We start from the raw sequence: 15,284 nt of genomic DNA on the forward strand, positions 1-15,284 counted from the left end.
AGCCGACCCAGGCTGGAGCCGCCGGGGGGGGGGCCAGCCTGGGCCGCACCTCCTCCCCCCACACACCCCATTACCTGCTCAGGCTTCCCGCGAATTAAATGTTCGCGGGAAGCAGGGGAGGGGGCGGAGACTTTGGGGAGGGGGCGGAGTTGGGGGCGGGGCCAGGGCCCCGTGGAGTGTCCTCCTTTTGGAGGCACAAAATATGGTAACCCTACTATGGACCCAAAGCAAATACAGGAGCTTGTACCCGTGTCTCAGCACATGGGTTGCAAACATTTAAAAACAAAGACATTCTGATAATGCAACAGAAAAATTCATACTTAAATCTAAAAGTCCTAAGAAAATGAAAGCTTAATATAACTTTCACATGGATTTGTTAAAAAGTGGGGAGGAAAACAAACTTCTCTCTGATCCATTGGATTACAGAATAAAGGGAATATAAACTAGCTGTTACTAAGGTTTGTGGTTTTCACTCTGGGGTGTTTCTGCATGCTCTTTTTTTTTTTATTGAAACACACATGTAAAAACGTTAAATAAAGGGATGGGTCTTCATAAAAGCTTGCCTTTTAAAGTGTTTATTCCCTTACAAAACTTAATATAACTTTCAATTGTATTTGTTATAAAGTGGGGGAGGAAGCAGTCGTCTTATCTCTGATCCACTGCCTCACAGCCGCTGTTTTTGCTAACAGTGGCTTTGCTGCTTCAAATTGTCCTCACAAAAAAAATGAGCAATGTTAGTCTAAAACATAGGAGGGACACTTTTTTATCACTATAAATTACTTTTATAAACAGTTTGTCCGTGGTTTTAACCCAGGGATGGTTTCTGCATGCCAATTTTTTTATTGAAACACACATGTAAAAGTGTTAAATGGAGGGATGTTTCTTCAGATAGGCTTGTCTTTCAAAGTGGTCTTCTTCTTTTCTAATCCACTAACTTAGAAAGGCTGCGTCCAATTGTCCTCACTAAAAAATAACCAATGTTAGAAAAAGCATAGGGGAAAACTTTTTTTTATTACTAGAAATTACTTTGATAAACTGATTGTCTGTGGTTTTAACCCTAGGGTGTTTCTGCATGCTCATTTTTTATTAAAAAACCTATAAATAAAGGGCTGTTTCTTCAAATAGGCTTGTCTTTTCAAGTGATTATAAAATAGAGCTTTATTCCTTTACAAAATACAGGGAGGGGGGAGGAATAGCTCAGTGCTTTGAGCATTGGCCTGCTACACCCAGGGTTGTGAGTTCAATCCTTGAGGGGTCCACTTGGGGATCTGGGGTAAAATCAGTACTTGGTCCTGCTAGTGAAGTCAGGGGGCTGGACTCAATGACCTTTCAAGGTCCCTTCCAGTTCTAGGAGATGGGATATCTCCATTATTAAATTTAATATAACTTTTACTTGCTTTTGTTCAAAAGCTTGAAAAGAAACAAACTTCTTATCTCTATATTCCGGACATTTAGCAGCCTTCTTTATCTCTTATTCACTGGCTAACAAAATTGCTTTTGCTGCAGCTTCAAATTGTCCTCACCAAAAGCATAGGGAAAAACTTTTTAAAACTGTTTGTTACTAAGGGCTTATGGTTTTAACCTTTATTAAAGCACCTATGTAAAAGTGCTACATGGCGGGAAAGATGCTTGGGGTATGTGTGTGATAATTAGCTGCTCCCCCCCCCGCCCCCACCTTTACCGAGCAAGGTGATTTCTGCCCCAGGGCACAAGCTCCCACCCGCTCCTCTGCCCAGCTCCCTGCCCAGCAAATAACCTGGCCCCAACCCTCAAATCAACCCCCCCCCACCATTTCTGCCCCAAGATCTGACACCTCGATTCTACCCCTCCCCCAGCCCCCCCACAGCAGGGCAAGTAGGCCGGTCCAGTCAGGCTGTACCAGTCCACACTGTGCACTGGAAAGACACCGAACCGCCCCCGGCCTCTCAAGAGCACAGAGCGGGGCAGGGCTGGGAGCGGTACAGCAGCCGGGGGAGCTGCTTGTGTTGTGTGAAGAAACACTTCCTTTTGTTTGTTTTAAACCTGCTGCCTGTTAATTTCATTTGGTCACCCCTAGTTCTTGTGTTCTGAGAAGGAGTAAATAACACTTCCTTTTTACTGTCTCCACACCCGTCATGACTTTATAGACCTCTATGATATCCCCCCTTAGTCGTCCCTTTTCCAAGCTGAAAAGTCCCGGTTTTATTCATCTCTCCACACAAGGAAGCTGTGCGGGGAGCTGGCTGGGATTCAAGTGAGGGCAGCGGCTTCAGTGAACGTTACTGAGCATGTTCCGGTCTCTGCAGCCTGCTCAGGAAACAGCAAAGTTGTAAAACATGATAAGAGGGAGATTCTCAGAAATCACGTGATGGCATCTCAACTGTTTTCTCCTCCCCTCTCATCCTCCCAACAGCAAGTCGCAGCCAGCCCAGCCTCTGCTTCTTCCAGCAACACAGGGCCTGGCAAGGAGGAGAGGGGACCACACTGAACCCACCCCCCACACACACACACAGGATGGGAGAGGGGGGTGAAGAGCCCCAGGAGCTGCCGAAAGAGCAGAGGTGAGGCTGGGAGGCAGACGTGGGGGTGAAACTGGTGTGGGGGATTGGTGGAGGGGGCAGATGTGGTGGGAGGATTGGTGTGGGGGGCAGTGGTGTAAGTAAAATTATTTTATTCCCCTCCCCATCCCACGTTACCTGGGGGGGGGAAGGGAGCTGGGAGTGGTAGGACAGACCTTGCCTGGAAGCCCAGGTGGTGGGGCCGGGGGTTCTGCTCCTTTCCCCATTAGGAGGAGCAGTAGTGCGTGGGAAAGGAGCAGAAGGCAGGTGTAGTGTTGGAAACTGCTCCCTGTAGGAATGTGCTACCTGTAGCAGTTACTGCTACATAATGGATTGTAAGAAACTGCTATTGTAAAAAAAACTGCTCTCTGATGTAGCAAATGCCTACAGATAGCAGTTTGTCCCCTGCACTCTTTTGTTGTCACCTGCACTCATAGCAGGACAAACTATTATCTAGACTATTCCTGACAGGTGTTTGTCTAACCCGCTCTTAAAAATCTCCACTGATGGAGATTCCCTTCCCTAGGCAATTTATTCCAGTGCTTAACCACCCTGACAGGAAGTTATTCCTAATGTCCAACCTAAACCTCCCTTGCTGCAATTTAAGCCCATTGCTTCTTGTCCTATACTCAGAGGTTAAGGAGAACAATTCTTCTCCCTCCTCCTTGTAACAACCTTTTATGTACTTGAAAACAGTTATCATGTTTCAATCTTTCCTCATAGGTCATGTTTTCTAGACCTTTAATCATTTTTGTTGCTCTTCTCTGGACTTTCTCCAATTTGTCCACATCTTTCCTGAAATGTGGCACCCAGAACTGAACACAATACTCCAGTTGAGGCCTAATCAGCGCGGAGTAGAGCGGAAGAATTACTTCTCATGTCTTGCTTACGACACTCCTGCTAATACATCTGAGAATTATGTTCCTTTTTTTGCAGCAGTGTTACACTGTTGACTCATATTTAGCTTGCGATCCACTATTACTCCCAGATCCCTTTCTGCAGTACTCCTTCCTAGGAAGTCATTTCCTATTTTGTATGTGTGCAACTGATTGTTCCTTCCTAAATGGAGTACTTTGCATTTGTCCTTATTGAATTTCATCCTATTTACTTCAGACCATTTCTCCAGTTTGTCCAGATCATTTTGAATTTTAACCCTATCCTCCAAAGCACTTGCAACCCCTCCCAGCTTGGTATCATCCACAAACTTTATATGTGTGTTCTCTATGCTATTATTTAAATCATTGATGAAGATATTGAACAGAAACATATCCAGAACTGATCCCTGCAGGTCCCCACTCATGATGCCCTTCCAGCATTACTGTGAACCACTGATAACTATTCTCTGGGAACAGTTTTCCAACCAGTTTGCTTTTCTCCTTAGACTTGCTTCCCATGGGATCTTACCTACCAACTCCTCAAGTCTGCTAAAGTCTGCCTTCTTGAAATCCATTATCTTTATTTTGCTGATCTCCCTCCTACCATTCCTTAGAATCATGACTTCTACCATTTCATGATCGCTTCCACCCAAGCTGCCTTCCACTTTCAAATTCTCAATCAGTTCCTCCCTGTTTGTCAAAATCAAATCTAGAACAGCCTCTCCCCTAGTAGCTTTCTCCACCTTCTAAATTAAAAATTGTTTCCAATATATTCCAAGAGCTTGTTGGATAATCTGTGCCCTGCTGTGTTATTTTCCCAACAGATGTCTGGGTAGTTGAATTTCCCCATCACCAGCAAGAACATAAGGTTGTTCTTATTTACTGACTTGTCCTAATTTGCTAAAAACTGCTATATGATGTAGCTAATTCCTACAGACAGCAGTTTCTTACACTGAATAGTAGGAATTTGCTACCTGTAGCAAGGAGAGGTAGTGGATTGTTACCATTAGCGGTAACTGTTACATATTAGCAGTTACTGATACATATGGTTGTTCTTATGTGCTGACTTGTCCTAATTTGCTAAAACTTGACAGTGGTGTGGGATGGAAGCATAAAGTCTTCAGCTTCCAAACGACCCTGCCTGGTGCACATATGTATCAATTACCTTTTAATAGAGGATTGTAAAAAATAGAGTGAGGTCATTTAAACATCATTTATTTTGCAGTTTCATTTACTGTGCTAAAAATGTAGCATCCTGACATGGATACTTCTGCCCAAGTGACCTGTGGGTTGGATTCATTGTAGTGGGTCACGGGACATGTGGAAGATAATTTAAACTCTTAATTTCCTTAGGGTTTGCCTTCAATATATTTCTATGCTGGTGCAACCTCTGACCATTCCAGTTCAGCAGGCAGGCACAGACAGCAATGCCCTTGTCCTGTTGCCTTGACTGAGGGTATGTCTACACTACGAAATTAAGTTGAATTTATAGAAATCAGTTTTTTAGAAATCCTTTTTATAGAGTCGATTGTCTGTGTCCCCACACAAAATGCTCTAAGTGCATTAAGTACCTAGGCTAGCGTCAACTTCTGGAGCGTTGCACTGTGGGTAGCTATCCCACAGTTCCCGCAGTCTCTGCTGCCCATTGGAATTCTGGGTTGGGATCCCAATGCCTGGTGGGGAAAAGTGGTGCAGGTGATTCCGGGTACATGTCATCAGGTGCCCCCTTCCTCCCTCCCTCCGTGAAAGCAACGGCAGATAATCGTTTCGCGCCTTTTTTTCCTGGGTTGCCTGTGCAGATGCCATACCATGGCAAGCATGGAGCCCGCTCAGCTCACCATCACCGTACGTCTCCTGGGTGCTGGCAGATGTGGGACTGCATTGCTCATAGTAGCAGCTCATTGCCTTTTGACAGCAGATGGTGCATTACGACTGGTAGCCATCGTTATCGTCTCCTGGGTGCTCTTTTAGCCAACCTCGGTGAGGTCGGTCAGGGGTGCCTGGGCAGACATGGGAGTGACTCAGGCAGGTCATTCCCATCTTCTGGCGAGCACCCAGGAGATGACGATGGCTTGCAGTCCTACTGCACCATCTGCTGCCAGCCTAAGATGTAAAAGATACATGGAGTGGATCAAAACAAAAAATAGACCCAATTTGTTTTGTATTAATTTGCTTCCTCCCTCCCTCTGTTAAATGGCCTGCTAAACCCAGGGTTTTGAATTCAATCCTTGAGGGGGCCATTCTGTGTGACAGTTGTTTGTGTTTCTCCTTGATGCAAAGTCACCCCCTTTGTTGATTTTAATTCCCTGTAAGCCATGTTGTCAGTCGCCCCTCCCTCCGTCAGAGCAACGACAGACAATCGTTTAGCACCTTTTTTCAGCCCAGACGCCATGGCACTGGGATCATAGATCCCCCTCAGATCACCACGGCAATTATGAGCACTATGAACACCACACGCATTATCCTGGAGTATATGGAGAAGCAGAACCTGCCAAAGCAAAACCAGGCGAGGAGGCGACAGCAGCGCAGTGCCGAGAGTGATGAGGACATAGACTTCTCACAAAGTACAGGCCCCGGCAATGTGCATATCATGGTGTTAATGGGGCAGGTTCATGCCGAAGAATGCTAATTCTGAGCCTGGGAAACAAGCATAAACTGCTGGGACTGCATAGTGTTGCAGGTCTGGGACAATTCCCAGTGGCTGCGAAACTTTCGCATGCGTAAGGGCACTTTCATGGAACTTTGTGACTTGCTTTCCCCTGCCCTGAAGTGCCAGAATACCAAGATGAGAGCAGCCCTCACAGTTGAGAAGTGAGTGGCGATAGCCCCATGGAAGCTTGCAATGCCAGACAGCTACCAGTCAGTCGGGCATCAATTTGGAGTGGGCAAATCTACTGTGGGGGCTGCTGTGATCCAAGTAGCCAATGCAATCAAAAAGCTGCTGTTATCAAGGGTAGTGACTCTGGGAAATGTGCAGGTCATAGTGAATGGCTTTGCTTCAATGGGATTCCCTAACTGTGGTGGGGTGATAGATGGAACCCATATCCCTAGCTTGGCACCGGAGCATGAAGCCAGTGCATACATAAACTGAAAGGTTTCAGAGTAGCAGCCGTGTTAGTCTGTATCCGCAAAAAGAAGAACAGGAGTACTTGTGGCACCGTAGAGACTAACAAAGAAGTGGGCTGTAGTCCACGAAAGCTTATGCTCTAATAAATTTGTTAGTCTCTACGGTGCCACAAGTACTCCTGTTCTTCTTTTTATAAACTGAAAGGGTTACTTTTCAATGGTGCTGCAAGCACTGGTGGATCACAAGGGATGTTCCACCACCATCAATGTGTGATAGCCGGGAAAGGTACATGACACTCGCGTCTTCAGGAACTCTGGTCTGTTTCAAAAGCTGCAGGAAGAGACTTTCTTCCCAGACCAGAAAATAACTGTTGGGGATGTTGAAATGCCTATAGTTATCCTTGGGGACCCAGCCTACCCCTTAATGCCATGGCTCATGAAACCTTACACAGGCACCCTGGACAGTAGTCAGGATCTGTTCAACTATAAGCTGAGCAAGTGCAGAATGGTGGTGGAATGTGCGTTTGGACATTTAAAAGCACGCTGGCGCAGTTTACTGACTCAGATAGACCTCAGCGAAACCAATATTCACATTGTTATTACTGCCTGCTGTGTGCTCCACAATATCTGTGAGAGTAAGTGGGAGACATTTATGGCAGGGTGGGAGGTTGAGGCAAATCGCCTGACCACTGATTATGCGCAGCCAGACACCAGGGCGGTTAGAAGAGTACAGGAGGGCGTGGTACGCATCAGAGAAGCTTTGAAAACCAGTTTCATGACTGGCCAGGCTACGATGTGAAAGTTCTGTTTCTTTCTCCTTGATGAACCCCCACCCTCCTTGGTTCATTCTACTCCCTGTAAGCTAACCACCTTCCCCTCCCCCCTTCTATCACCACTTGCAGAGGCAATAAAGTCATTGTTGCTTCACATTCATGTATTCTTTATGAATTCATCACACAAATGGGATAACTGCCAAGGTAGCCTGGGAGGAGTGGGGGAGGAGGGAAGCACCAGGTGGGGGGGCGGGGGAGGAGGGAAGGACAAGCCCACACTTCACTTTAAAACTTATTGAAGGCCAGCCTTCTGTTGCTTGGGCAATCCTCTGGGGTGGATTGGCTGGATGGCCAGAGCCCCCCTCCACCGCGTTCTTGGGCATCTGAGTGAGGAGGCTATGGAACTTGGGGAGGAGGGCTGTGCTCCAGCTGCCTTTCCTGAACTCAACCATATGCTGGAGCATATGAGTTTGATCCTCCAGCAGCCTGAGTATTGACTCCTGCCTTCTGTCAGCAAGTTGACACCACCTATCATCTTCAGCCTGCCACTTACTCTCTTCAGCCCGCCACCTCTCCTCACATTCATATTGTGCTTTCCTGCACTCTGACATTGTCTGTCTCCACGCATTCTGTTGTGCTCTGTCAGTGTGGGAGGACAGCAGGAGCTCAGAGAACATTTCATCCGAGTGCATTTTTTTCGCCTTCTAATCTTCGCTAGCCTCTGCAAAGGAGAAACATTTGCAGCTGGTGGAGGAAAAAAAGGGAGAGAGTAGTTAAAAAGACATTTTAGAGAACAATGGGTACACTCTTTCACGTTAAACCTTGCTGTTCACATTACGTAGCACGTGTGCTTTTGTTACAAGGTCGCATTTTGCCTCTTATACTGAGGGCCTGCCGGTTTGGTGTGAGAGATCACTCACGCAGTGCCAGGCAACAGAATTCGGCTTGCAGACAGCCATGGTAAGCCACAGTCTTTTGGCTTCTTTAACCTTCATAACATGTTGGAATGGTTTCAAACAGCAGCGCCCTCATTTCCCATACCAAGCACCCATTGGGTTGGCCATTTAAAATGGGTTGGCAATTTAAAAGGAGAGGCTGAAGTTTGCGGGTTAGCATGCAGCACAAACCCAAAGAACCCCCCCCACATGCACCCAATTCTCTGGGATGATCGCTTCACCCCTCCCCCCACCACATGGCTAACAGTGGGGAACATTTCTGTTCAGCCACAGCCAAACAGGAACAGGCATCTCTGACTGTCCCCTTAATAAAATCACCCTATTTCAACCAGGTGACGATGAATGATATCACTCTCCTGAGGATAAAACAGAGAGATAAGGAACAGATGTTGTTTGAATGCCAGCAAACACCGGGACCATACGCTGCCATGCTTTGTTATGCAATGATTCCAGACTACGTGCTACTGGTCTGGCGTGGTAAAGTTTCCTACCATGGCAGATGGAATAAGGCTGCCCTCCCCAGAAACCTTTTGCAAAGGCTTTGGGAGTACATCCAAGAGAGCTTTATGGAGATGTCCCAGGATGATTTCCACTCCATCCGCAGACACACTAAAAGACTTTTCAAGTAGCAGTACTGGCCGTGAATTCCAGGGCAAATTAATCATTAAACACACTTGCTTTTAAACCATGTGTAATATTTACAAAGGTACATTCACCAGAGGTCACTTCTCCGCCTTCAGGGTCCGGGAGCCTGCCTTGGGTGGGTTCGGGGGTTACTGGCTCCAGGTCCAGAGTGAAAAACATATCCTGGCTGTTGGGGAAACTGGTTTCTCCACTTCCTTGCTGTGAGCTATCTTCAATCTCTTCATCATCATCTTTCTCGTCCCCAAAACCCGCTTCCGTGTTGCGTGCTTCTCCACTGATGGAGTCAAAGCACAGGGTTGGGGTAGTGGTGGCTGCACCACCTCGCATGGCATGCAGCTCATCATAGAAGCAGCATGTTCAGGGCTCTGACCCGGAGTGGCCGTTTGCCTCTCTGTTTTTTTGGTAGGCTTGCCTTAGCTACTTAATTTTCATGTGACACTGCTTTGCATCCCTGTTATGGCCTCTGTCTTTCATGCTCTTTGAGACTTTTTCTAATGTTTTGGCATTTCGTTTACTGGAACGGAGTTCAGCTAGCACGGATTCGTCTCCCCATACGGCTATCAGATCCCGTACCTCCCGCTCGGTCCATGCTGGAACTCTTTTGCAATCCTGGGACTCCATCATGGTCACCTCTGCTGATGAGATCTGCACTCACCTGCACCTTGCCACGCTGGCCAAACAGGAAATGAGATTCAAAAGTTCTTGGGCCTTTTCCTGTCTACCTGGCCAGAAAAGGGCAACTAATATGATTAGGCATATCGAACAGCTTCCATATGAGGAGAGATTTAAAAGACTGGGGGACGTTCCGGCTTGGACTAGAGACTACTAAGGGGGGAATATGATAGAGGTCTATAAAATCTTGACTGGTGTGAAGAAAGTGAAAAGCTCCCTCACATAACACAAAAACTAGGGGTCACCCAATGACATTAATAAGCAGCAGCTTTAAAACAAACAAAAGGAAGTACTTCTTCACACAACATACAGTCAACCTGTGGAACTTTTTTGCCAGGGGCTGTTGTGAAGGCCAACACCAGAACAGGATTAAAAAAAGAACTAGATAAGTTCATGGAGGATATGTCCATCAATGGCTATTAGCCAGGATGGGCAGGGATGCAACACCATGCTCTGAGAGCTTCTGTTTGCCCGAAGCTGGGAGTGGATGCCAGGGGATGTATCACTCAATAATTGCCCTGTTCTGTTCATTCCCTTTGAAGCACCTGGCATTGGCCACTGTCGGAAGACACAGTACTGGGCTAGATGGACCATTGGCCTGACCCAATATGGCCATTCTTATGTAAAAATTAATTATAATATAATAAAAATGTTTAGTACAGAAACTCCCAACACCAGCCAAAATTTATCACTTGGGCAACACGGCTCTGTCTGCTGGAAACCTAGGCAGAGTAAGTGAGTTCATGTAAATACGGTCTGGTCCTGAAATCTTCCCCCGACCCCAGCTCATCACCAGCTGTCAGGGGAGTTGCTCATTCAGACCTTGCTTACAAATCATAATTTTAAATTATAAGGTCGGCCAACATTGCCGAAACGAATGCACCAACATTGTCAGAAAAAACAACAGCTGTGAGAGGAAGCCAGTCTTTGTTCATACTTTTCAAACCTATTACTTCTTTAGGTACAAGTATTTTATCATACACTGTATATGCTTTTAAAGTGTGTATTAATGTTTCAATTGAAATTTCCAACCAATGACAAAATTGGCACAAGTATTTTATCATACACTGTATATGCTTTTAAAGTGTGTATTAATGTTTCAATTGAAATTTCCAACCAATGACAAAATTGGCAACACCGTTGTAACTAGTAGACAACTGGTGGGGGGATGTGTTTGGGAAATTCAGGGGGGATGTACAGCCCCCTGGGAGGGGGTATAGGGAAGGCTCAGTTTCACTGAATTAAGTCTCCTTTTGGAGCACCTCAGTAAGTTACATCAAAGAGGAGCTGCAGTGACTAGGCATTCAGATGCCTGTGCCTTTAAGAAAAGGCTTTGGGATGCCTGTGCCTTTAAGAACCCCGCCCTGGGAAGCCCATGCTGGGAGGTGCTGTCTGTGGAAGGGGAAATAAAAAGCCCATCTGCTCCCTGCACACTATTTTTTGCCAAACACTGGTGTCTCAGTCCACTGGGGTAACTGTTACCCCCTCTGCCCTGCCTGTGCCGGGGTTTTGCCCTCTGTCACCCTCTGGCAGTGCCTCACCATGGGTTTAACTCTATCTCCTTCCCCCCATCCCTGATTTTGCCCTTCAGCCCCTTCCTAACCCTGCCTGCAGCTGCTTGACCCCCCTAAGCAGTCAATTTTTGCCCCCTGCTCAGACCCGGGCCACCCTCCTCCTCCAATGTGCCCCTTTTTAACCCCTGTAAAAAGCAGTCAGCAGAATCTTACCATTAATAAGGGCCGGGTGAAGGGAAGTGGCTTCAGCAGATGTTACTGAGCATGCTCAGTTCATGTGAGCATGCTCACTACACCCTAAGTAGCACATTCCTACAGAGAGTAATTTCCTGTACTACACCTGCCCTGGCAATGACAGGGGATGGATCACCGGATGATCACCTGTTCTGTTCATTCCCTCTGGGCCACCTGGCACTGGCCACTGTCGGAAGACAGGACACTGGACTAGATGGACCTTTTGGGTTGTCCCAGTCTGGCTGTTCTTATGTTCTGCAGTCAAAGGGGTGAAGTCAGAGGAATGGGCAGAATTTTTGCAGGGGTCAAAGTGTGTCCAGAGGAGGGTGAAACAGGGGAAGAAGGGGGCAGATGGGCAAAATCAGGGACAGAGTGCAGGAGATGAGATTCAGAAAAGGGGAGATGCCCGGCCAGACAGTAGCACAGGGTGAAACCCCAGGACAGGGAGGTGCCAAGGGGATCAAAGTTACTACAAATGGAGTGAGCCATCTGCCATGGTTACCAAAGTAGGGTATGGGTGGCTTTGAGATCCTGGCTTGTCCATCCCAGCACCCCCACCCCAGTGCTGCACAGCCTCACACCTTCCTACAGCAGCTCTTCTCTGTCTGCAAATCCTGCAATGACAGACTGATCAGCCTTGATTCAGGGACATATTTTACACACATGCCATAAAACAAACAGATACTCTTCATGTGTGTTTCTGATGCTTCAATCAATTCCTGCTCAGTTTCCATAGGTGTCAAAGTTCTGCACAGGGCATCAGAGCAGCTCACCAAATGGCCTTATCTGCTGTGTTAGATTGCCTGTTTCGGACTCCCTCTCCCATCACCCACAGGAACTGCAATTTCAGTCCTTTTAATTTATTTTAAAAAAATAGTCCCTCACCAAAGGCTCTTAAGCAAAGTAAACTGTCATGGGATAAGAAGGAATGTTGTGCAGGCCAAGACTATAACAGGGTTCAAAAAAGAACTAGATAAGTTCATGGAAGACAGGTCCATCAATGGCTATTAGCCAGGATGGGCAGGGATGGTGTCCCTAGCCTCTGTTTGCCAGAAGCTGGGAATGAGCGACAGGAGATGGATCACTTGATGATTACCTCGTCTGTTCATTCCCTCTGGGGCACCTGGCACTGGCCACTGTCGGAAGACAGGATAATGGGCTGGATGGACCTTTGGTCTGACCCAGTATGGCCATTCTTATGTTCTTAGTATGGTTTTTATGACAGTGTGTTTGGTGCTGTACAAAGAAGAAGACAATGTGATAGTTACCCTTGGGTGATTGCAGGCTAAGTCCAGCTGGCATTTCTATGTTCATTTGTCCATCCATCTGCAATGTATGTTTTTCTCTCCATCCGTTGGCTAGGAGTTACAACCAATCCAAATCCTTAGAGTGTTTATCTCTGTAGAACAAGGGCTCTCCCTCTATGTTTTATGGGCTGCATTCTGCTCTCAGCTACACCAGCGCAAATCTGGAACAAGGAGGCTAACTTCTGATCTGGATTTACTTCAGATTTACATCACTGTAAATAAGAGGAAAATTTGACCCTTTCTGTCTAGTGTGTAAATGTCCTCTCAGCAGTGATGGACAGCCTGCAGTCTACAGAATTATCTAGCAGAGAGAGCTGTGTTTGTGGAGTGAGATCTTCTGGGTTTGAGTCCTGGTTCTGCTACTACAGTTGCTGTGTATGGAGTGCAAGTTGCTTTCCTCAGTTTCCCCATCTTTAAAACACCCTAAGCACCAGACCATTGGGAATTCTGGACTATACAATGATTCACACTTGGTCTCTGACCCAATTAATATTTAATTATTTAAATGAAGTGGAATGGCTTCTACAAGAGAGACTGAGAGAAACCCATACAAGAGTATCCTATAGTTCAGTGGCTGGCTAAGCTCTGTGGCTGCGTGGCCGCGAAGCAGCCTATTAAGTGCCATGCAGGCGCTCAGGAAACCTGCCTGGCCAGGACCTGCCATGGCCAGGGGAGGAGTGCCTCTCCCCCAGCCCCACCCCAACCCCAGACCTGCCACGGCCAGGGATGGGGCGGCCCGAATTCAGCCACAGCCCAGACCTGCTGTGGCCGGGGCGCCTCTCCCCCGGTCCCAACCCAGCCCCAGATCTGCTGCGGCCAGGGAGGGGTGCTGAAGGACCAGGAAGAGGTGCCTATCCAGTGTCCACAGCCTCGGAGCTGCTGCAGGGAGAGAGAGCAGGGGGGAGTCCTCTCTCCCTGCCGTAGCCCCAGAGCACCCTCCTGCAACCCAAACTCCTCAGCTCCAGCCCCACCCCAGAGCCCGTACCCCCAGCCAGAGCCCTTATCCCCTTCACCCCAACCCCTGAGCCCCACCCTTACCAAAACATGAATTTTGTTATGTGCACCAATATGAACTTGATGTGTCACATATCACCTCCATATTGGTGCACATAACAAAATTCATTCCGCAAATGTGTGGCAAAAATGAGAGGGAACACAACGTAAGAATGGCCCTACGGGTCAGACCAAAGGACCATTTAGCCCAGTATCCTGTATTCTGATAGTGGCCAATGCCAGGTGCTTCAGAAGGAATGAACAGAATAGGTAATCATCAAGTGATCCATCCCCTATTGCCCATTGTCTGCTTTTAGCAAACAGAGGCTAGGGACACCATCCCTGCTCATCCTGGATAATAGCCATTGATGGACCTATCCTCCAGGAACTTATCCAGTTCTTTTTTGAACCCTGTTATAGTCTAGGCCATCACAATATCCTCTGGCAAAGAGTTCCACAGATTGACTGTGCGTTGTGTGAAGAAATACTTCCTTTTGTTTGTTTTAAACCTTCTGCCTATTAACTTCATTTGGTGACCACTAGTTCTTATGTTTTGAGAAGGAGACTGGCTCCATAGCCCAGTGGTTAGGCTACTCAAATGGTGAAAAGGCAGGAATTGACCCTGGGTTTGCCACATCAAAGGTGCGTATGTTAAGGATTATGCTAAAGCCCATAGCAGTTTAAGAAGTAATGGCCCCTCCTCCTCTGGCCATTTTATAAATAGCATCTCAGTCCCCCTCCCCCATTTTTTTTTTTTTTGGTGGAAACTATGGGCTGGTCTACACTGAAAACTTACATTATAATAATCCACAGCCCTGAGCCGTGTAGCTATGCTGACCTAACCTGTGCTGTCAACAGCTCTAGATCAATGGAAGAGTTCTTCCATCAGTATAGCTACCACCTCTTGGGAAGATGGATTAACTGCAGGGATGGGAAGAACCTCTGCTTTTGCAGTAGTGAGGCCTGGTCTACACTACAGAGTTAGGTTGATGCAAGGCAGCTTACGTCTATGGAAGTGTCTAGAGCAGACATAAATTTCACACCTGCCGACGTAACTGCCCTGCTATGCCAACTTAATAACTCCATTTCTATGAGCGTAGAGCATAGAGTTAAGGTCGAAGTAATGAGGTTGATGCAGTGTCAGTGTAAACACTGTGTTGCTTATGTCGACTGTTACTGGCCTTCAGGAACCTTCCCACAATGCCCCACACTGACAGTACAATCAATACAAGTGCTCCTGGTGACACACTGCTGACACAAGAAGCAGAGCGTAAACACGCACAAGTGATGCAGTTACTGCGGCACCTGTATGCCAACATACGTCCAGCGTGGAGGGACGGGGCCTGGGGCAGAAGAGGCATGGCTGGGGGCTAGCCTCCCCGAACAGGTGGTTCATGCTCTGCCCATGGGTCACTGTGATGGCCCTAGACTCCATTGTGCTAAGGGCTGTACAAATACAGAACATAAAGTTGGCCCCTACTTCAAAAAGTTTACAAGCTAAGTAATCCCAGGAGTATAAACAGAAGCACAATCTCATTATCTTCAATTTTACATCTGGTCAGAGTGCAGGTGGTAAGATAAATATTTGGAAGCTACTTAGGAGGTATTTTTTAATGGATCACCCAGTTTTCAAAAAGCAAATAAAATATTCAGGGTATTTTATGTAATATTCACCATATTTGTATCAAATTCACTGGCTGACACTCACTTGT

At 46.9% G+C, this 15,284-nt stretch overlaps 1 protein-coding gene across 1 annotated transcript in view; it reads left to right on the forward strand.

Annotated features, from left to right (window-relative positions):
* Positions 1–2,359: 2,359 nt before the first annotated feature.
* LOC117886934 (butyrophilin subfamily 1 member A1-like) overlaps positions 2,360–15,284 on the forward strand; it is a 39,409-nt gene continuing 26,484 nt past the window's right edge. The window contains exon 1 of the mRNA XM_034789095.1: positions 2,360–2,540. The gene's annotated coding sequence lies outside the window, so the exon portion shown is untranslated. The remainder of the gene's footprint in view (positions 2,541–15,284) is intronic.

This window comes from Trachemys scripta, chromosome 14 (assembly GCF_013100865.1).
Source record: "Trachemys scripta elegans isolate TJP31775 chromosome 14, CAS_Tse_1.0, whole genome shotgun sequence".
NCBI classification, from domain to species: Eukaryota; Metazoa; Chordata; order Testudines; family Emydidae; genus Trachemys; species Trachemys scripta.